This window comes from Conger conger, chromosome 17 (assembly GCF_963514075.1).
Source record: "Conger conger chromosome 17, fConCon1.1, whole genome shotgun sequence".
In the NCBI taxonomy this organism is placed as follows: domain Eukaryota; kingdom Metazoa; phylum Chordata; class Actinopteri; order Anguilliformes; family Congridae; genus Conger; species Conger conger.
In genome coordinates, this window is record NC_083776.1 from 5,292,847 (window position 1) to 5,314,997 (window position 22,151).

General features: G+C 47.7%; 1 pseudogene; it reads left to right on the top strand.

The window, feature by feature from the left end:
* Window positions 1-2,878: 2,878 nt before the first annotated feature.
* The window catches only part of LOC133116734 (cytoplasmic protein NCK2-like), a 34,776-nt pseudogene continuing 15,503 nt past the window's right edge, over window positions 2,879-22,151 (top strand).

Here is a 22,151-nt window from a genome sequence, read left to right on the forward strand (position 1 = left end):
GTGCATAGAGTTTGGCTCTATTCTGATTCAATACAGTTCTTTTTTGGAGGTGAAGAACTGGGGACTCAGGCATATTGCTAAATGTTTATAAAATAAAACATTCACAGGCAATAACAGTTGCATGTCAAGCCCTTTACTTCATTATACCGTTGAACTTAAGTTAAACTCATTACAGTGCTATGGGAATCTAACCCACTGAAGTCATATCTAACCATCTTAAACTGAAAGGTCTCTGTTTGACAGAAATGAGGAAACCTATTAATATAATTTGTTTGACAATGGTTTTCTAGAGGTTCAGGAACTGAACGCGAAACCTTTGAAAACGAATTCCCTCTCTGATGCATCATTCCCAGTGTTTGAAGCGGTCTGGTACCGACTTATTCTGACCCATGTAGGCCACCGTTACTCCTTATTGCATACCGATACATTACTGGGTACAAGCACGCAAGCTATAGTACCACAAAAAAACAATTTCAGTTTTAGGCTGACTGTTTGGATTTGGGATTCGAATTCTGACAACAGCTGATGCCTCCCAATTCATTTTACGGAATTTAGAATTGTGAGCACATCAAACTGTTTGTAAAACTGTAATTGGCTGTGCCTAATGTTAAACGACTGGTAAAATGTCCTTCTTGACCTCGCGGTATATTTCTGTGAACGGAACCTGCCTTTTCGAACTCTTGAGCAGTGGTCACCAACGCTGTTCCTGGAGTTCTACCATTCTGTAGGTTTCCACTCCAACCCTAACAAAGCACACCCCATTCAACAGCTTCAGATCTCATTTAGCTGCTAATTGGTATAATCAGGTGTGCCAAATTAGGATTAGGGAGTGAAAACCTACAGGACAATAGATTTCCAGGAACAGGGCTGGTGACCCCTGTTCTACAGACTGTTGTGTGTGAAAATCCCAGCAGTGTCTGAGGTACTGACAGGAAGGTGACAGTAACGCAAATAAGCACAGGTTACAACCGGGGTATGCAGAAGAGGATAGGCTACAGCAGCAGAAGACTTTATAAGTAAAACAATACAAATTCCATTCATTCTGCTCTGGATAACCCAGTTTTAGTGTTCATAGTTGCCCCCTGGTGGTGAAACCTGGTATTCACATTGGCGGCATATCTCCATACGACTACTTCTCTGACGATATGACATCGCTACCTCGCTGGTAAGGAGAACCCTTTTCATTTCACTGAGTACACACATTTTGTGATTCTATTTCCGCAGAAACCACTTAAAAAGCCAATATTGTCATCATTCTACACTTGGCTTTTTGAATGCTTTCAGGATTTTGTGCAAGCCTTGCAGAACGCTACATCATCTGTGATTAATGAGTTTACAGATGTTTTTTTTAAAAGCTGTATGGTTGAAGAATCACAAAAGGTTCACAAAAATCATAACAGCCACAGGCCAGAATGCCTTTGCTTTTGTGTGATTTCCTGAGACTGAAAGTAAAGTAAAAGAGGAGCTTTTATATTTATCTGACTCCAGCCAGGCTGGACCGTAACCGTGGAGACAAGGGGTCGGCTGGCCACGGTACCCTGGGAAACAGCTGTAGTGACATCACACTTTTGATCACATCTGGAAAACCAGCCATCCCATCATGCACCCTGTTTCTGTGAAACGGTGCTGAAGCTAAGCAGGTGTGGGCTTGGTTGGTATTTGGATGGGAGACCTCCTGGAAAAACTAAGTTGCTGCTGGAAGTGGTGTCAGTGTAGGTATATTTCCAAACCCTGGCTCTTTCAACCTGCCCCCTAATCATGCCCTGATTTAATTGGCAAAAACATGGTTCTCTCCCTCTCCACCTCAGCTGGTGAGTGGTGAGCGTTCTGGCACAAAATGGCAGCCATGCATCATCCATGTGGGTTCTGAGAGGAAGAGCATCCTTTGCTAACTCTAAACAACCATTTTACACGCGGACAAGGAACTGACCGTAATGCACTGAAGCTAACATATTACATATGACCTGTTCTATCAAAACGTATTTTGAGTTTTAGAAACTAATCGGAAAGAGGAGACTATAAGCTTTCTAACGATAAGGTTAGGTATCAAGGGAGTTGCGTCCCATCTAATTTTGAGTGCCACCAAACCATGTTTTTGAGAAAAATACCTTCAAAGTTTCATCCAGAGAGTTTTGTGAGTCTGGGAGACTAACGCCATTGGGCTAACGAAACTCCGGGGCTATAACTTGTCATCGTATGTATAAACCATTTAAAACTATATTTTCACTCTGAACATTTACTCTTGAAATTAAGACACACAGACCATGAAAGCAAATACATTCACATGTACGCAGCTGTTGTGGTTGTTTGTGACTGGTGAACAGTGACAAGCTGGCTAGCCTCCAAACAACGCACAACTCCGTTATTACTTTCACTTTGACATCATGCTTACAAACTATATTTTTACTCTGAATTGGGCATTAAGACATGCAGATTATGAAAGCCAAGATGTTGTTCCACAAAATGACAATGAAAGCTTAAAACAGTGGACATCAATTTATGTGAACTTGGCAGTTGTGACTTATTACTGATTATGATACAGTGGGTTATGTTATGTCATGGTTGTAGTATAGTATTTGTGGGTCCCAATAATTCTTTTGCAACCACATGAGACAAATGACACAGACTACCTACTTCTATTGTATATCTGCGGATCCAATTTTAAATCAATCTAAGGGCCGATATGCAAACAGCTAACACAATCCCTTGTTTAGTTCAGTTTAGTAAGAAACTGAAATTAATCGCCGAACCAAACTTTGCGGACTTTTTTTTCTGGACCACTGTCCTGACAACTCTCAAGGGTAACCGGCGTGGTTTTTCTGTCGAGGACGTTGACGTTAGGCTGTCGGTTTGACTGAGATCACCTGACAAGAGACAGAGAGAGGTGCCTCCGACCCAGCCCCCGTCCTGCCTCGGCAGCAGTGACGTCACCGAGCAAGACAGTGAGCTGAACAGAAGGTAGCGAGCGAGCGACGCGTGGAACAGGACGGGAGTGGAATAGTTGGCCCTGCGAGAGAAGACCCGACGGATTTCTGACTGTCAGATATTGGACCACAGCACGACCGAACTGAAAAGACGCTTTCAGTTGTGCGTGTCCACACCCCCCCTCCCCCTTCCCCGTGGTTGATACGACCGAAGCTCGGAATACCAAGGTAAGAAGCGAGAGGTAAAGGGAAGGCGAACAGAACTGAGCAGAAAGTTCGTGTGGACGCTGACGGGAGAATGGCTGGCTTTGAGCTCAGCTGTATTTTCCAAGTTCCCTGCTATGTTTATGTTATTTTGAAGTGAAACGATTATTCTCAGGAACGTGGACAGAAGAGTGAGACGTTAGTTTTATGTGTCCACGCTGTTGACGCGCTCGCTTCGCTCCTGTTCCTTGCGGGCGACTCTGTTTTGTGTGTGTGTGTGTGTGTGTGTGTACGGTAGTACAATATATGTGCGGTCTGAGCGTTTGTGGTGGAGTTTTCTTTGGAAAACACAAAAAGGCTGCTTGAGTATCCGGTTCAGTGTGGTTGTACTTTCATCGAATCCCTCTGAAGTTAGTTTCCACATAATTTAACAAAACGGAACACGCCAGATTGCCCTCCTAAATAAATGTGCACGGTCAGATGGGTGGATTTTGAGTGGGAAACCATAATCGTGCAGGTAGCTAGCAGTGGCTGTAACAACGTGTTGTCGGTTTTACCAATCCTACATGGCATTATTAATTACTCGTATAGTTATACTACTGTTTTAAACAAACAAACAAAACACCTGCTCGTTACTCGCCCTGTACGTGTTACGTGTAAAGCTGTAAGTTGAGTTGTTCACATTGCTCGTATGACACTCGGACAGAATTATACCCTAAATCCATCGCCTGCTAATGGCACATAATATTAATAAAACCCCCTAACTCTGTTTTGTTTTTACTTCGGTGGACGTAAACATAGCCTACCGTACACTCACTGCTCGATTGCGAAATGTCCATTCATTTGTTTGAAATAGGCACGACTTATTGCATTGTTTCACTCAGAAGAGCACGCCTGACCGGAATTATTCAGCAATTATCGAATTGTTTATTTTAGCATGCGCAACCCGTTTCTGTTTGGCCTGGCAATAAACGGTGGTAATGACCATTGTACAACCACGACGCGGCCGAGTGTCGCTCGTACGTCAACTTCCCTGCGAGTGCTTGGTGAACCTAATTTCGCCCGAACTATTAAAACATGCAGGAGATCTGAAGATGGATAAGACAGTCCATTTGTAATTGAACAAAAATGAGCTTTTCTACTGATAAAGTGTTCGCCTTAGCCTACTTCCCAAATTCTAAAGTGGTCGACGGGCTACCAATTCACTAAAATTCACACTGACGTGCCCCGTGCCCCCCAAAGACAGGTGATAGAACAACCCTATACCTACACGTTGCAGAATTTATTTACTTATTTTTCAAATTGTCACGAGACATTTTAGGCTGAGATGTGTGTGACTGAGTGGAAAGAAACATTTGGTAAGTTAGCGGTCAATGACGCAGACGGTGCAATGTGTGCCCGTCGCCTGTAGATTGTGGCGACAACCTGACTAATGACCCCCTCCCCCTATTTATCCCTCTGAAATATCCTGGAGGAATTTGTGGAGTCACCCATTCCCTTCATTAAAACTAAATTTTACACCTGTCACAGAGCTTGTGCTTGTTTTGCTTAGACTGTTATAGGGCTACTTCTCTCGTAAGTAAGTTAAGTAAATGTGCAAAACGGCTAGGATATGGACGCAGTGTACACGAAACCGTTTCAACGTCCTGCCCTGTCGATGATTTCTCGCAGTGTAAAGAAAGTAAAGCGGAGTACAGTGGCTGTAGTACAGTATTTGACCAGCCAGGTGAGTTTAACAGGGCAACACCCATTGATAATATCACCATGGGAACGCAGAACACGAGGACAATGTCCGCCCGGCAATGACAAACATGCAGAACCGGCAGGTGCACGAGCCTGTCGAGAAACTGGAATTGGAGAAACCAATATAAAAATTTAAAAAAGAATGCCGGTGGCTTTTGGGTTCACGTATGAAACCACAGTGTCCGGTGGGGAATTTAATTTACATTCTAAGAGACTGACAGAGACGCTGGTGGTGGTGGTGGTGGTGATGGCAGAGTCAGGCATTCCGCAATAGTCTGCCACCAGTGAACTGGGATGGTACGGAGGCAGCAGATTTTTAATGCCATTGTCTTTTTTTTTTGTGGCTAAAATTCTCCAAAGCTTTACCGTCTGTGTTACAGAGAAGGTACACCAGGATTTCTCAGTGTCTCACTCTGTCTCATTACATTACATTATATATTGTTTAGCTGACGCTTTCATCCAAAGCTACTTACAGTCGGTTGATGAGACCAAGCAAGGGACCAACCCCCCCGTGGAGCATTGTGGGGTTAAGGGCCTTGCTCAAGGGCCGACAGCTGTGCGGATCTTATCGTGGCCACACCGGGGATTGAACCACAGACCTTGCGGTCATGTACCTTGAACCGCTAGGCTACAGGCTGCCCCAGTACAAGAGAACATAATTAAACGCAAATGCGACCATTACACATAGCATACACGGCTAATCGTCTCAGTGAGGTAGGGGTGGGGAAGGTGCAGCTGAAAAGGTGTGTCTTCAGTCTTCAGTCTCTGTGTACACTCGACACTCGAGCTTCTCCGTGCCGACTCTGTAAACCTGGCTGTTCACTCCCCAGCTCAGGGGCTGAGCGCGGCGTTCCCTGCGGGGGTTTTTAACGACCCGTAAAACAGTTTTTGCGGAGCCCGGCCTTTGAGCCGGAGCCTCCCACCTCGCGCCTGACGGGTGGAATTCCGGAATCTTCCGTGCGCGGCTTATTGCCGCGGTACCAGCCTCCTGCCTTACACCGAGGGGCCGCTGTGTGTGTTCGCGCGCACGTGTGTGTACGTGTGTGTGTGTGTGTGTGTGTGTGTGTGTGTTAGTGTGCAAGTGTGTGCGTGTGTGTTAGCTCACCACATGTGGGTGTGTGTTTTAGCTTGCTGCTCGTGTGTGTGCTTGTTAGCTCACCGCATGTGTGTGTTTTAGCTCACCACGTGTGTGTGTGTGTGTGTGTTTTAGCTTGCCGTGTGTGTGTTAGCGCGCACGTTTGTGTGTGTGTTAGCTCACCACATGTGGATGTGGCTCTCCATGGTGCACATCCTGTGAGAAAATTTTGGTTCTGCACGGGCAGACTGGAGACCAGTGGATAAGGTACATGACCCGCAAGGTCGGTGGTTCGATACCCAGTGTGGCCACTATTAGATCTGCAGGGCCGTTGGGCCCTTGAGCAAGGCCCTTAACCCGACAATGCTCCAGGGGAGATTGTCCCCTCCTTAGTCTAATGAACTGTAAATAGCGTGCATGAAAGCGTCAGCGTAATCACTGTAATGTAAAAAAAAAGACACGTTCACTGGCTCTCTCATGGAGGAGGCTATGAGGGGTGCTGGAAGTGTGTCTTGAAATGAAATGACTGACACTTAACTGTGATGACGCTTGGCAATGGCACATCTCTGTTGGTTTTCCTGGAAGAAAGCTGGCTTTTTCAGACTGAATCCTGCAGGAACTTTCCTGGCAAACAGAGCGATTGCTTTTCCTGACTCTGCACACTGTAAATCTGCTGAAATGATGGCAGAGGCCCAGGTGGATAACGTCAGGTACACATTCCAGTGTTTAACCACAACTGCTAGCTATCAAGGAGTTGCAAATGATATGATGCAGTTGTTTGTTTGTCTGAGGCATTCGTGATCTGCGCATTAGTACGATAGGCCTGTGTGTGTGTGTGTGTGTGTGTGTGTGTGTATGTGTGTGTGTGTGTGTGTGTGTGTGTGTGTGTGTGTGTGTGTGTGTCTGTGCTTACGTTGGGATCTCACTGCTTATTGGATGCTGACAGACTCCAATTGTAACTCTGTAAAGCGCCTTTGTGACGATTCTCTATAGGAAGGGCTACACAAATAGAATAGATTGGATCAAATTTGAAACGTCGGCCCCTTGATTTGATCAGATTTAATACCAGTTGTTTTCTCGCTTTCTGTAACTGATGCCGGCGGGTTTTGAATTTCCTCCCTAAATGGCCGGGAAATGGGGGGGGGGGAAACTCTGCTTTCTACCTTTTTATTGGCTCGCAAAAGTGCCAGGGTGAAATGATAGTGAGTGAATTCTAAGCAGGGCTGAATGCTAACGCCGGGCTTAATGCTAACGTGGGGCTGAATGCTAACACCGGGCTGAATGCTAACGTGGGGCTGAATGCTAACACTGGGCTCAATGCTAACGTGGGGCTGAATGCTAACACCGGGCTCAATGCTAACGCCGGGCTCGTCTTTATGAACTAAATTCTTCTCATACCAGCTCAGGTCAGAGGAACCTCCTCCATTGGTTGGGATGGAAGCTGACAGCCATGACAGATTTGAGCGCAAACAGGAAATGAGTGACTCACCACTGGATACCGCTGTCATCTCGCCCCGTTAATGTCAGCACCATCGCTACAAACGCTAATACTGCCGCCGTGACTACCAGTCGTCTCTACTGTTAACGTTAGCCGCATCGCTACAAATAGCACTTATACTAATACTACTGCTCTTGTGAGTACCACTGTCGTCTGTACTGTTTATGTTGGTGCCGTCGCTACAAATGCTAATAATAACCGCTAGCTGTAACTACTGTCACCATTGCAACTGCTGTTACTACTGTGAGTGTTGCCATGGCCACTACTGCTACTACTACCAGTGCTGGCAGCGGGACTAGAGCTTGTGTTGACGCTTGGCAGCGATAGCGCTTCTGTAGTAGCGTTGAGGGGTTTGCGTTGGGCCTCTCCGTCTGTGAGCCAGGCTGTTGTGCTGCCGGGTTTTGCCCCGGCCTGCGTCTCCCCCCGTCTGGTGCTCTCCTGCCTACGGGAACCCACTCCCCCACCGGATGTGCCGTGAGCCGTTTTTAAACTTTCATCAGTCCACCTCACCTGTCCTGCCTCACTTTCCCTGAAAATGTGCGTCTCTCTCTCGCTCTCTCTCTGCCCTACTCTCTTGGTCGCTCTTTCTCTCTGTTTGTGTCTCTATGCCTCTCTTTCTCTCTGTTTGTGTCTCTATGCCTCTCTTTCTCTCTCTCTCTGCCCTTCTCTCTCTCTCTCTCTCTTTCGCTCTCTATGCCCTACTCTCTTGGTCTCTCTCCCTGTTTGTTTCTCTCTCTCTCTGCCATACTCTCTTGGTCTCTCTTTCTCTCTGTTTGTGTCTCTATGCCTCTCTTTCTCTCTTTATCTTTGCCTCTCTCTCTCTGCCCTTCTCTCTTGGTCTCTCTTTCTCTCTGTTTGTGTCTCTATGCCTCTCTCTCTCTGTCTCTCTCTCTCTCTCTCTCTCCCCCTCTCCCCCTCTCCCTCCCTCTGTCTATAGGAATGGCGTGACTCGTGGATCTGTATTTCGTAGGGCAGCGTGAGATGGGCCTCCGTATTCACGGTCAGGTTTGCTCCGGGGTGCCTGTGCTGGTGGGAAGCTTGGGCTTTGTACGGATGATGGATTGTGGCCCTCAGACGCAGCTCTCTGGCATAGGCCCGACCCGTGGAAGGCGAGCCTCGGTTCTGTGCGTCTGCAGGCGCTTGGACAGGTCTGGGCGTATGCTCCACAGCTCGAAGGGATGTGAGCTGTAGGCCTCGCCTTGCAGAGGGGAGAGGTGGTTCAGTCCTGTGTGAAGCTGTGCGCTGGTGTGTGTGTGTGTGTGTGTGTGTGTGTGTGTGTGGGCGCTCTTGCAGAACCATCATCCATGCACTGGTGCGTATATATGTGTCTGCAAACGTGGCTGTGGTGTGTGTGACCATTGAACCGTGCCAGCTGTTCTAGACAAAGAAAACAAAAACGTATGTAAATGAATGTAAATGCAAATCTTTTTTTAAAGATATTTTTTAGACCTTTATCAGCTTTATTGGACAGTATATAGTATAGAGAGACAGGAAGAACGGGAGCGAGAGAGAGGGGAAGACATGCGACAAATGTCGGACGGTCGGATTCGAACCGCCGACGTCGCGGCTCGCAATGAGCATGCGGTCAGTGCTCTACGGGCTGCGCCACCGAGACACCCCTTAAATGCAAATCTTCAGTGGATCAGGGCGCCTCATACTGCCAGCACAGTGCTGTCCTGAAGCCTCACTCCTTCTGGAATGGCCACGATAAGATCCACTCAGCCGTTGGGCCCTTGAGCAAGGCCCTTAACCCTACTTTGCTCCGGGGGGGGGGGTTTGTGCCCTGCTTAGTCTAATCAACTGTAAGTCGCTTTGGATAAAAGCATCGGCTGAATAACATGTGATGTAAAAGCTGAGCTGCACGCGATGGGCCTGGGAGAGCTGCCGGAAGTTCTGTTTCGGGAGAGGGGCGGACCCGGCTGGAACGGTGACCCCGACCAGCTTCCCCAATTACCCTGCTGAGTTCTGAGTCAAGGAGTCAAGGAGTAAAGGAGTAATGGAGTTAAGGAGGAATGGAGTGGCAGTGAAGGAGTAAAGGAGTAAAGGAGTGGCAGTGAAGCCTCGCCTCCAGAAGGGCCCGGGGAAACCGCGCAACCGACCAATCAAATGGCCTTTACAGAGCTGTGCATGCAGAGTAATCTCTCTGATGAGATTGCGTGCGGCCGGTCAGGATAAAGCCTCGGGCCTCGCACATACGCAGAGATATTGCGTAAACACGTTATGTAACGGCGTCGGTGATTGGCCCCGCGGAGGAGAAGCTGGAGCGCGTTTCGATGGGGGTGATAAGATTCGTGTGAACGAGCCGCAGACTCACCACGTTCCAAACCGCGCTGCTCAGAGGGAGACTGTCATGATATTTTTACCCGCTGCCAACAGGACTCGACGAAACCGCTCGTCTTCCTCCTCGTTCTCCGCCCCCCACCCCCACCCCGCTGTAAATCTGTGCTTCCCCGCCCCGTGTGGGCCAGTCACACGCCCTCCCCACACGCCCCTCCCCACACGCCCCTGTGTGTTTTTAGGAAGTGTGAACGTTGTGAAATCGGCATTTGGGTTATGGCCTCATTTCTCTCTTTTTTTCTTCTTCTTTTCCCAGCTTTGATGTGACCAAGTGCAGGAAATGAGTACAGGAGGGTATGTCCGCAGACTACGTAGTAACTATTTCAGAAGAATTATGAGTATTATTTTTATTATTATTAAAATCAATTCCTCACCAAACCCTGTGGATTTTTTTTTTTTTTTTTTTCATTCATTCAAAAAAAACCCAGCTATGATTTCTGGACATGGTTTGGCAAGAATTGCGTTGATAACGCCTCCTAGACAGGAAGTGATGTAATCCATTAACTGGCAATGCCCTGTACAGTCGAGTGTTTGATCCTTTGGTGAAGTGTTCCATTTTAACCTTGGTTTGACATCGAAAATGTGGTAAAAGCCAATTCTCATTTCCCAATTTAGCCAAATACCCATTTCCGTATTTTAGAAGATGTGCTCCACAAATCTGCTTCTTAGCAACTTGAGATATTCTCCTCTTCTGTCTTGCGTGGCATAATTAGGGCATACATCTTCGTAATTATTTGTAAATAGAACAATGGGGAAGTTATTCTTGTCGCACATCTCTGAAGTCCCCATGGGAGAATAACTTTTCCTCTTATCCCTGCTGCAAAATCCAGCTATGCCAGGTTGGCAATTGTCAAGCTGATCTTCAGCTGGTCTAGCTGGGTATGAGCTGGTCTAGCTGGGTGTGAGCTGGTCAACCAGCACGACCAAGCTGGTCATGAAGCTGATTTTCCTCGACATGGTCGTTTTGCCGCGCTGTGCTCAGAGCCCGGTCTCCCTCAGTAATGAGTGTGTTAATGCTTTCCAGTGGGACTACAGTACACCCCAGTGCCTGATGTTTTCCCGTCCGTATAATTAGACCCATCTCTTTAATTAGACGTCTGGACCCTGATTCCTGTGAGTGCACTCTGTGTGTTCCAGCACCCTCTCCTTCTCTACGTTCAGCCCTTCTACGTGTAGTTCTGTTGTGTCCTTCTCTACGTGTGTAGTTCTATAGTGTCCTTATCTGCTTGTGTAGTTCTGTTGTGTCCTTATCTGCTTGTGTAGTTCTGTTGTGTCCTTATCTGCTTGTGTAGTTCTGTTGTGTCCTTCCCTGCTTGTGTAGTTCTGTAGTGTCCTTCTCTAGGTGTGTAGTTCTGCATTGTCCTTCCATACGTGTGTAGTTCTGTAGTGTCCTCCTCTACGTGAATGCATGTGTGTGTCTGGGCTTGCATTTGTGTGCGTATAAGTGCTCTCATGTTGACATGACACATTTGTGTGGTTCTTGTTGAGAATGTCAGTGTTGCTATGTGTGTGTACCTGTGTGTACCTGTGTGTGTGTGTGCGCGTACAGTACGTGTGTTGTGTTGTGTGCTGATGTTGACATGAGACATTTGATGGTGTTATGTAGAGATGCAGAGCTTGTTGATGTCAGCATTCTGACTGCACACCGTCTCCCAGGGCGAGACACCTAATCACAGATCCCTGCCTCACCACGGGAGAACATCCCTCTGTGTGCTGTCATAGTGAGGACTAGGAGGTGCATGTGCTTATGTGGAAGTGTGTGTGTGTGTGTGTGTGTGTGTGCATGTGTACGTGCGTGTGCTTGTGTGTGTGTGCGTTTATGCACCCATACCTGTGTGTGTGTGTGTGTTTATGCACTGTTACAACCCTGGCTCAGGGAATATAACATAGAGGAAACAGACACAGTTAAAGTGTTTGAAAATAACTACATTTATTGTAACACAGAAACTATGAACTGCTCGAAACAAAATGGTGGATGTTGAAGGAAGGAGGAAAACCGGAGTACCCAGAGGAAACCCACGCGAACACGGGGAGAACATGCAAACTCCGCACAGAGAGGCCCCGGCCGATGGGGATTCAAACCCAGGACCTCCTTGCTGTGAGGCGGCAGTGCTACCCACTGCACCATCCGTGCCACCCCATACATAACATCCCCCTCCTTAACATGGTTGTTCACAACAACCTCCCGGTGTGTGTGCAGGTTGTTGTTTTAGCACAGGACTAAGACAGCTGATTCTACTCATCAAGGTCTTGATTAAAGACCACGATTAGTTCATTAGTATAATCAGGTGTGTTACTGCTGGGCTAAAACAAAAACCTGGACCCACACCGGCCCTTTTAGGATAAGATTGGATACCCCTGGCCTACTTTATTGTGAAACATTTTAATCCAAGCCATTAATATGATAATAATATTATAATTCGAAATTCTAATTAAATATTTATTAAGTAATATTATTTTGGCTTAAAAACTGGTCGAAGGTTGTGTTCTGCAGTGCACCTTGGCCCCGCCAGGATCGTGACATTGATACGCCGATGTCTTATGCTGTATAGATGTCAATCAGATATCCATTTTGAAAATTGTTGACGCGCACAGATTTGTCCGTTTGAATTAACGGCTTGTTTTCAAAGTCGCGGAGCCGGCTGTTACGGATCAATACGAAACGGAACTCTGCCGGCACCTGATTGGTTGGAGAACACTTTATGCAAATGAGATCTTTATGAAAACCGCAATTGTGTAGAAGGCAGACGGGCTGACACAGCAAGTGCAGTTACTCTTTAACTGACAGAAGTGTGCGTACGCCCACTGCACTGCAACAAAACCTCTTCTTTTTTTGTCTCAAGAAGAAAGTATTTGCTTGTTTTAAGTTACTGTTTGCTTGACGTGTTAAATCTTCTTACCCCAGTTGAAAATCTTGAAATCAGTCAAACTGGCTTACCTCATTGGCTATATTTTTTAAAATCTTATTTAGCAATAAAGTATTAAAGGAAGAATTTAAGTCTGAATATAATGCTGTTTGTTGAGATTGTTGAGGTTATTTTTGTTTTTTTTGCAGTGTGCACCCTGATTGCGTGGCTGTTCACTTCTTTACCAGTGAGGCACGTTATCTACGTTAACTTCTGATATAACCGTTACTTGCACTGCTGGGTCGAAGAAGCTGCTTGTTGGAGAGCTGACGGTGACTTTCGTTGCTTGGAGGCTGTGCTGACATTTGATCGAGTGAGATTGGATCTGATTGGCTGGGTTAGAGTTGTGCTGCTGAGCCTGGCTTTGTCCAAACACTCTTCCCCAAACACGCTGTTGCCTGTCAGTGAACGAGCACACGTTCAGGTTTGAAATGGGTAGTACGGAGTACTCCGGAGGTCTGTGAACTGGGGCTGTAGCGTAGTGGTTAAGGTAAATGACTGGGACACGCAAGGTTGGTGGTTCTAATCCACAGCCACAATAAGATCCGCACAGCCGGTGGGCCCTTGAGCAAGGCCCTTAACCCTGCATTGCTCCAGGGGAGGATTGTCTCCTGCTTAGTCTAATCAACTGTTCGTCGCTCTGGATAAGAGCGTCTGCCAAATGCCAATAATGTAATGTAATGTAATTACAGTGTGTGCCTGCAGGGTCTTCACACACTGCGCGTAACCTGACGGCATGCTGGGGTATCGGCCCACAGACCTGCAGTCCCACTGTCTGCGATGATCTTATTGTGATTTCCCGCAGTGCGCTCAGGAACTTCGGCACGCCGGACGGCAGCGAGGCACAGCGTAGGAAGAGAGGGTGAATTTCTCAAGCCTTTTAATTTATTTTGTACCTTCAGTCTGTGTTCCTCAACTCCCACTGCTCTCAGTTAGCGGCAGTGATGGTCACTTCGGCATTAGAATGAAGAAGTGCAGTGGAGAACATTGCGATGATATATTTGTCTGAAAGGGTAAAGGTTGTGCTGCCTGAAGCCTGGTTCATTCATCTGCCCGCAGACTCCGTATGGTGGTTGCGTTCATAGTTCCAGTTGTTTTCAGAATTGGTCTTTGCAGAGACCATAAAACAGCCTTGTTTAATTATCCGGATCGATACAGAGCATAGTTTTTGCTCCGTACGGACCCTCTGCCAGCATTGGAATCTCTCGGTCCTCCACATGGACTCTGCTGGATGAAGCAGGAATAAGGCTTGAGTCGGCCTCCTAGCTGAATCAGTCCGAGGTGCGGGAGGGTGGTGAATTTCTCTGCATTAAAGTGAAGCTAACTAGTTTCAGGGGAGGTGGGAATGGATTGTTGCATTTAAGCACACTCTTGTAGCATATTTAATGAGCGCTGCATGCTGTTGCACAGATTTAGGCCTCTTACTGCCAGTAGATTTTGGTCCATTGAATCAATGAACGCCGGGGCAGCAGCAGTTTCCCCGACTCGCTCACACGGCGTTTTCATCTGGCCGATGTGTGCTTCTCTGCATCTGAGCGCTGTCGGGCTAGTTTGGTAGAAAGTATAGTAGAAAAAATAATGCTGAATTGATCTCACTTCAGTGGAAGCTGTGTGTGTGTGTGCGTGCTTGTGTGTGTTTGCGTATGTGTCTCTACAAGGAAGAGAGAGTTTGAGTACTGAGAACATGGCTGATTTGGGCCTGAGTTTTGGCACGGCTTTAGCGCTCCCTGCAGTGGAATGGGTGCTGGGTGTTTAAGCAGCTTACCGTGAGCGGAGAATTATGAGGCTCTATCTTCGTTCTGAGTAGTTTTGAGATATTGAGCCTCAAAGATTGAAATGGGCTGTGGAATGAGTGGGCTCCAAGCAGATGCAGCCTTTTAAATTGAGCGTTTTTTTTCATACTTTTAAGCAGTATTTTGTTATTTCGTTTATTTTAGTTCAGTAGTTTTTGTCAAACATGTCAGTTAGAACCTTATTTTAGCCTAATTCTTTGTTAATGTTGTTTCTGCATGCTGACTGAGCTGAACCCACATTCAGCTCAAAGTGTCATTCAGCCTCTCACACTCTCACACACACACTCACATGCACACACACACACACACACACACACGCACACACAGACACACACACACACATAGACTCACACACACACACACACACAGACACACACTCACACACACACACAGACACACACACACACGCAGACCGAGACAGACAGACACACACAGACACACAGACAGACCGAGACAGACACACACACACACACACACACACACACACACACACACACACACCAAGACACACACACAGACGCACAGACAGACCGAGACAAACAGACACACACACACACACACACACACACACAGACAGACAGACAGACACACCCAGACAGACAGACACGGACGCACACACACACACACACACACACACAGACACACAGACACACAGACAGACAGACAGACACACGCGGATAGACACAGACAGACGGACGGATGGACGGACAGACACTTCATAGCTCACATCTTTTCTTTTCATATTTGCACTTTTCAGTTTTTTTAATTGAGTCTCTCCATCCCTGCTTCCTTCAGGATGTGTTAAATGCCTCTGGAAGATGCAAGCTTCTGCAGGAACAGTTTATTTTCTGCCTGTGAGTCATCCCTGATGTGTGTGTGTGTCACCAGCGCAGTGACCAGTCACCACCTCGCCAGTGACCCCCCCACACTGCCCCCCCCCCCCCCCCCAACCCAGTTCCTGCCCTTTGACCCCTACAGACCTTTCTGTATGTTTAGGCTTGAGGCCTTGACTTCTGTCATGCCAAGGAAGGCTGCTCTTCCGCCTCGTCCATGCTAATCGGTTTAAAGCCAGCTGCGTCTGCAGTTTGATTCTGTTTGTAAACACGGTCGCGAAACACTCCGGAAAAGTCACATCCCGTGTCAAAGTCACGGAATGCCGCAGGAACGCCGGGAATGTGCCCTTTTCCCCTGTTGGCTGGATGAGGTCTTTTCCGATGCGCGGTGCCTCCTATCTCAGCCCCGGGGGGGATTATCCCGCGTGTGACCATCTGGGCCGTCGCCCCGAACTTCAGCGGCTGTGCTCCGGAGGTCCCTGGCGGCTCTCTCCGGTCGGAAAACGCTCGGCGATAAACGCAGACACGGCTAATTATGCGGCTCTGGACTAATTAGGAGGTTCTTATCAGCGCAAAGCAGTGGAATGGCTCTAAGTGCACAGGAAGTGACACGTGAATACCCTACAGATGACAGCATCATCCTCCTGGTGCTCTCTGCGCAGATGTAATCTCTCCTGCACTTCTCACAGTGCAGTCTCAGTGCTCTGGAGAGGTAAATGGTAAATGGTCGGCATTTGTATAGCGCCTTTATCCAAAGCTGTAGAATTGATGCTTCTCATTCACTCATTCACACACACACACACACACACACACGCCGATTCACACTCACGGCGATTGGCTGCCATCACGGCACCCACCAGCTCGTCGGGAGTAATTGGGGATTAGTTGTCTTGGACACCTAATTTATTGTCTTAGGACACTCTTTGACACACCCAGGAGCGGGATCGAACCGGCAACTCTCCGACTGCCAGGCGACTGACCTTACCTCCTGAACCAATGTCGCCCTGTACATGTGGTGAAACACGGTTAAAAGTATCTACGTTGCATGTTAGTTTACTGCCTCAACTGTATCGCACTCAGCCTGTTTGATTTGCTGTGATAAATGTATTACAATTTCGTTATACCCATGACTTTACCAGCCAGTGGAGGATGGGCAATTCCCCTTATCGTCAGGTTCCTCACAACATTTCTTCCCATGTGGGAGTTTTTTCTTGCCATTGTTTAAGGGACTTCCTACCACTAGGGAGTCATTCACCTCGTGTGCAATTTGGGGTTTTTTTTTCCCTTCTGTTACTCTGTACTCGGTCTGCTGTGAAAAGCGCGATAGGAATAAAAGTGAAATTAAACCTGATGTTCTGCTGCAGAGCTCCAGTAGGAGCACGGCGGGGATGTCCAGCGTTGCTGCGGGTGGAGACGGCCGCCATCAAACCCCGCGCTGGTGCGTTAACGGAGGTCAGGACTTCGTTGGAAGACGTTAATGGTTCGGAGAATTGCGTTTTTTCCCGCTTGCTGTGCCTTTTGGCTTTAATTGTAGATGAAGCTCGGGACGGTACCAAGCAAAAGGGAGGTTGAGACTTTACGACGAACCCCCAAAATGGAGGGCTCTGTATCGCGCTGCCGGTGACTCCCTGATCTGAACCGATCAAAACATTTTACTGTGAAGTGGCTTTCATTGGTTGGATAAGATCAGTGATGCTAAGCTGGTCATGGCTCTGCACATTATGGGGTTTCTGAAGACTCAATCTTCCATTTCCAGCTGTGCTGTGTGTGTAGTTTAAGGTCTCCTGAGGTTCTGGGAGCAGACGGAGTTCACTTGCCGGTAGTTTTGAAGCTGGACACTTGAGTGGCTGGCTCTGAAAGGTCTCTAATGAGACACCGAGAGCTTCGAGTGGTGGAACGACGGGCGTCCAGACGGGAAGAGGCTTTTCAGACACTTGTGCCGAACTCAAAATAGGCTCTGAAGTTTCCTGGTGTGAGTGGCTGGTGGATGAGTCACTGCTGATGTTGTGTCACTCAGCGCTGCCTCATTTCCCCAGGGTCCAGACAGTTGGTCAGCCTCATGCAAAACTTTGGTCTCAAATCTTGTATTTGAAACTTGAAAGAAAATGGCTTCTTTTCATATTAGACATAAAGAGACGTTTCTGGCTGATGGATTTGTCTACATGTCACTCATTTCTGGTCTGTAATGTGATTTTTGTTTTGTTTTGAGCTTTTGTGTTTTTTTTGTTGTTTTTTTTAAGTTCAGTAATGTTGAGGGAGGGAGTCCAACTGTCTGGAGGTTTTAAAAACCTGGCCTGATACGGCATTTGATACTATTTAGCTCTGAGGCAGACTAAGCAGTAGGTACACTTTCGTGTTAGGAAATCTTGCGGGCATTGTGGGGCTGCCTGGCCTGTTCTTGCCGTTATGTTCTGTTGTGAGTGACTGAGTCTTTCTTGGTTCCCTCTCAACTGGTCTATTTGTGAGGATGGGACAGAATTATTGATGTGCTTGAGGAGGTCATGGCCTTTAGTCGTGTTCGGTTGTTTGTTGACCTTGTATGACCTTGACATGCACTGATTTGTGCATCACTTTGGATGAAAGCGTCTGCTAAATATAATAGAATGTAATGTACAGTAATGGCCAGCAATGTTGCCTGCAGTTGTTGCTTCGTGGAGCATCACGGCAAGATGACAGAAAACATCTGATGTGCCTGTATCCTGCCCGGAGACTAGCGTCACTGGAGAACCGCTCCTGACAGTGCCTGTCTGGTGGTGTCTCGGAGAGTGTTTGCTCCAGATTCAGGTGTCCTTCTCCTCCTCCATCCAGTCTGTGAGCGTCTCATTAGATTTGGTCGTGAATTGAGTCACCACCACATTCTTGTTCTTTGGGTAATTACATTTCGACTTCCTCTTCACGGACCTGTTGAAAAATTCACATTTAAATTTGATTGCTGCACAATATGTGGCAAGTAAAAATTTATGTTGTGTGAAAAGTGAAATAAAATAATTCAAGCAAATATTAATTTAAGGTACTGGCCTGATTTAAAGTACTTGCTGAAAGAAGTGCCTGTGTATTGCAGGCTGAGTTCAGTATGGATGGACTTCTGTCCCTTGGCACTCGAGCCATTACATTACAACACGCAACTCTGTGTGTGTGTGTGTGTGTGTGTGTGTGTGTGTTTGAGAGGTACAGAGAAGGAAAGGGAGTGTGTGTGCATATGTGCAAGAGAGACACCAAGAATTGATGTTGCAGTATTAAAACAGTGGGATTGATGTTGCAGTATTAGCGCAGTGGGATCGATGTTGCAGTATTAGCGCAGTGGGATCGATGTTGTAGTATTAACACAGTGGGATCGATGTTGCAGTATTAACACAGTGGGATCGATGTTGCAGTATTAGCACAGTGGGATCGATGTTGCAGTATTAGCGCAGTGGGATCGATGTTGCAGTATTAGCGCAGTGGGATCGATGTTGCAGTATTAACACAGTGGGATCGATGTTGCAGTATTAACACAGTGGGATCGATGTTGCAGTATTAGCACAGTGGGATCGATGTTGCAGTATTAGCGCAGTGGGATCGATGGTGCAGTATTAACACAGTGGGATCGATGTTGCAGTATTAACACAGTGGGATCGATGTTGCAGTATTAACACAGTGGGATCGATGTTGCAGTATTAACACAGTGGGATCGATGTTGCAGTATTAGCACAGTGGGATCGATGTTGCAGTATTAACACAGTGGGATCGATGGTGCAGTATTAACACAGTGGGATCGATGTTGCAGTATTAACACAGTGGGATCAATGTTGCAGTATTAGCGCAGTGGGATCGATGTTGCTGTATCAGTTGGGAGTTGTTCAGTGCTGTGTGTGAGGAGCTCACCTGGGGCAGGTAGGCGTTCTCTGCAGAGCAGCGTGTCCCAGCGTTGCCGGGGTGCATACCTGAGGGGCGTGTTTCGGCCTGTCGGCCTGAGCGCTCAATCCAGTTTCGCCGCTCTGCAGAGCGAGACGTGTGAGACGCTGTTCACGGGCAACGAGTCAGACAAGGTGCCCGGGATACGCTGCTGTTCTGCTCCGTGTAGTCACACTCCAGCTAAATCTTGTGTCTGCTGCTAATCTGTACTCGTTTAAGTTCTTTCCTGAGACACTGCGGTGCATTTTAAACGTTTTCCTGTTGGGGAAAAAAGCATTGGGCATTGGGAGATATGTAGGTGTGTTACCCTTTCATGTGGTGCCTCCAGTCCTAATCCAGCATGTCTCAATCTGTGACATCACAGTGTGACATCACAGCCTGTGTTCATATGCCGTGACTTTCAATACATCTGCCCTGGTGGATGCTGGGAAATGGAATCCACATTCCAGTCATTTCTGTGCCAATGGAGGTGGTTTCATTCTCTCACTTGTCCCTCCCTACCTCACTCTTAATACTTAGCCACATGGTATTGCAACTTGGCCAGTTTATCTGATTATTCTACAAGGGTTCAAGTTCTTATCTTCTGTATGTGGTCACTCTAGCACTTGGAACTGTACTTCGCTCTAGGGTCTTTCAGCGCACTTGTCCCTTGGTTATGATTTAGCACTTTGTTGTACGTCGCTCTGGATAGGAGCGTCTGCTAAAGGACCGTAATTTGCAGCTGAATTATTGGACGCTGCTCCTCCTCCTCTCCCGCCCCTCCCTCCCTGCAGTTCCCATGTTCGTTAGAAGGATGTTGTTTACGCCCGGGCCTCCACTACGTCCTGGCCAGCCAGCGCGCTCCGCTGCGCTAAATATACACCAGACTCTGGGAAGATCTGAACTCCTCAATCCTTCCTCTGTTCGGAAACCGCTTCCACATTTGGTAATGAGTCAAAAGCCTGTACGTTTGAGAGCGCAGGAGAAGTGCTGAGGAAGGAGGAGGTCTCTGAACCACGTCGATGCAGGACGGTGCTTCAGCTCTGTGTTTTATTGCATGAAAGCGCAGAGACTGTACAGTGCAAATGTTTTATTTGATTTAGGGCTCCTGTTAGTCTGCCCGCATGGACAGAAACACGCACACATACGCAGTCACTCTCTCTCCCCTCTACACACACACTCTCACACACACACACAGACTCACACTCACACACAGACTCACGCACACAAGCACACGCACGCACACACACACACAGATACACTCACGCACAGACACACGCATTCACACTTACACACATTCACTCACACACACACACACACACACACACACACTCTCACACACACACACACACACACACACACACACACACTCACACAGTCACTCTAGGCTGGACCCTTCAGAGAGCAGAGCTGTGCGCTGATGAACAGACCATCAGAGAGGCAGTGTGCTCTGCGTGTGTGGGGGATTAATGCTCCTGGGTTTTATCTCTCTCTGTAAAACTCCTTTCCCTTTCACCAGCTGATAAAGAACTGCTTTCTCTGGCACGAAACACATTTTTCTCCCCCCCTCCCTCTCCCTTCTAACAGATGGAAGATTATTCCTCTTTTTCCTTTGCGTGTCCTGGCTCCCGTTTTTTGCTTCTATCGTGGCACGGGGAAGAACTGGGGAAAACAGCTGGTCTCCTGCAGCCCCCCGGAGATCCTGGCTGAGGGGCAATCCCATGCTTCCGGGTTCCCACTCTCACCCCCTCCCCCCTCCCTCCACAGCAAGGCTACCGGAACGCTCTAGGGTCGCTCTAGGGTCAGTGACTCGCTTGTTCCGTTCTGGGCACTGTTAGAGCAAGGAGTCCTCAGGAGTCCTCAGGTGGAGCTCCGCCACAGGGCCCAGGCTAACCTGCACACTGGGGCCAGAGGAGTCCTCAGGTGGAGCTCCAACACAGGGCCCAGGCTAACATGCACACTGGGGCCAGGTGTCCTCAGGTGGAGCTCTATCACAGGGCCCAACCCCAGCCTCCCTTTCCCTTTATCCCCCTCTCCCTCCCTTCTCCCCCAGATCTCCTCTTTAATGCTAAATGACCTAAATAAAGTCATATTTGCAAAAGAGCCATCTGGGCTCCCAGAATGCAGTGGTGCTGTTGAGGTGGGAACGGTCATTTTTTTTTTAAAGCGCTGTGATTTTAGTATCTCTGCAGAGCCGTAATGGGACCGGTGTCACTCCTGTTTTTCGGAATGCCTGTTTTCCGTCAGATTCCAGCAAACCGCCCCGCTGACCGCGCTGGGAGAGACGTGGCCCTGGACTTATTCTCGGCTCGTTATCCCGGTCCCCGAACCGGAGGCAGGCCCCTTACGCAGGGACATTAATCTGGAGGAAAGCGGCCCGACGTGGCGCGGCCTGGGGTTTAACGCCGGCGTGAGCGTTTTATTTCTCCCTGTCTCCGTGAACAGCCGGTCACCGCGGGCATCTTCCCATCCGCTCTAAACGAGCGCGCGTGATCGTCCTAACGACTCACCGTCTCTGACTTCTCCCGGGCTTCCTCTGCTGCCAAAACGAAAATCTAATGGGGGTTTTTTTTTTTTACTCTCGATAAATCTTATCATTACTAGTTATTGTGCGTTTTTTTTTGTGCGAATAGTAATTCGATTTAGGTTTTTGCAATTTGCACTGGGCTGTATAGTAAAAATCTTTTCATGATGCACCTCCATGACATTTATTTGCAAAGAAGCTCCTTTTTTTTTTTCTTTTTTTTTTTACTTGGCCATGTGAATGTATCTGTTGGGTGCCAGATTCTTGCATAACTCCCCTGGTTTTGAACGTGTAAACCGGGAGGGCTTAGCCTGGGCTCTGTGGCTGAATGACATCGGGCTTTAGAGGGATAGAGACGGATTAGTTTGGGGAGAAGTGAGGTTTTGTTTGGGGGTGGAGCTGAGCGACTCTTTAGAGAAATGCTTATTCACTCCCCCACCT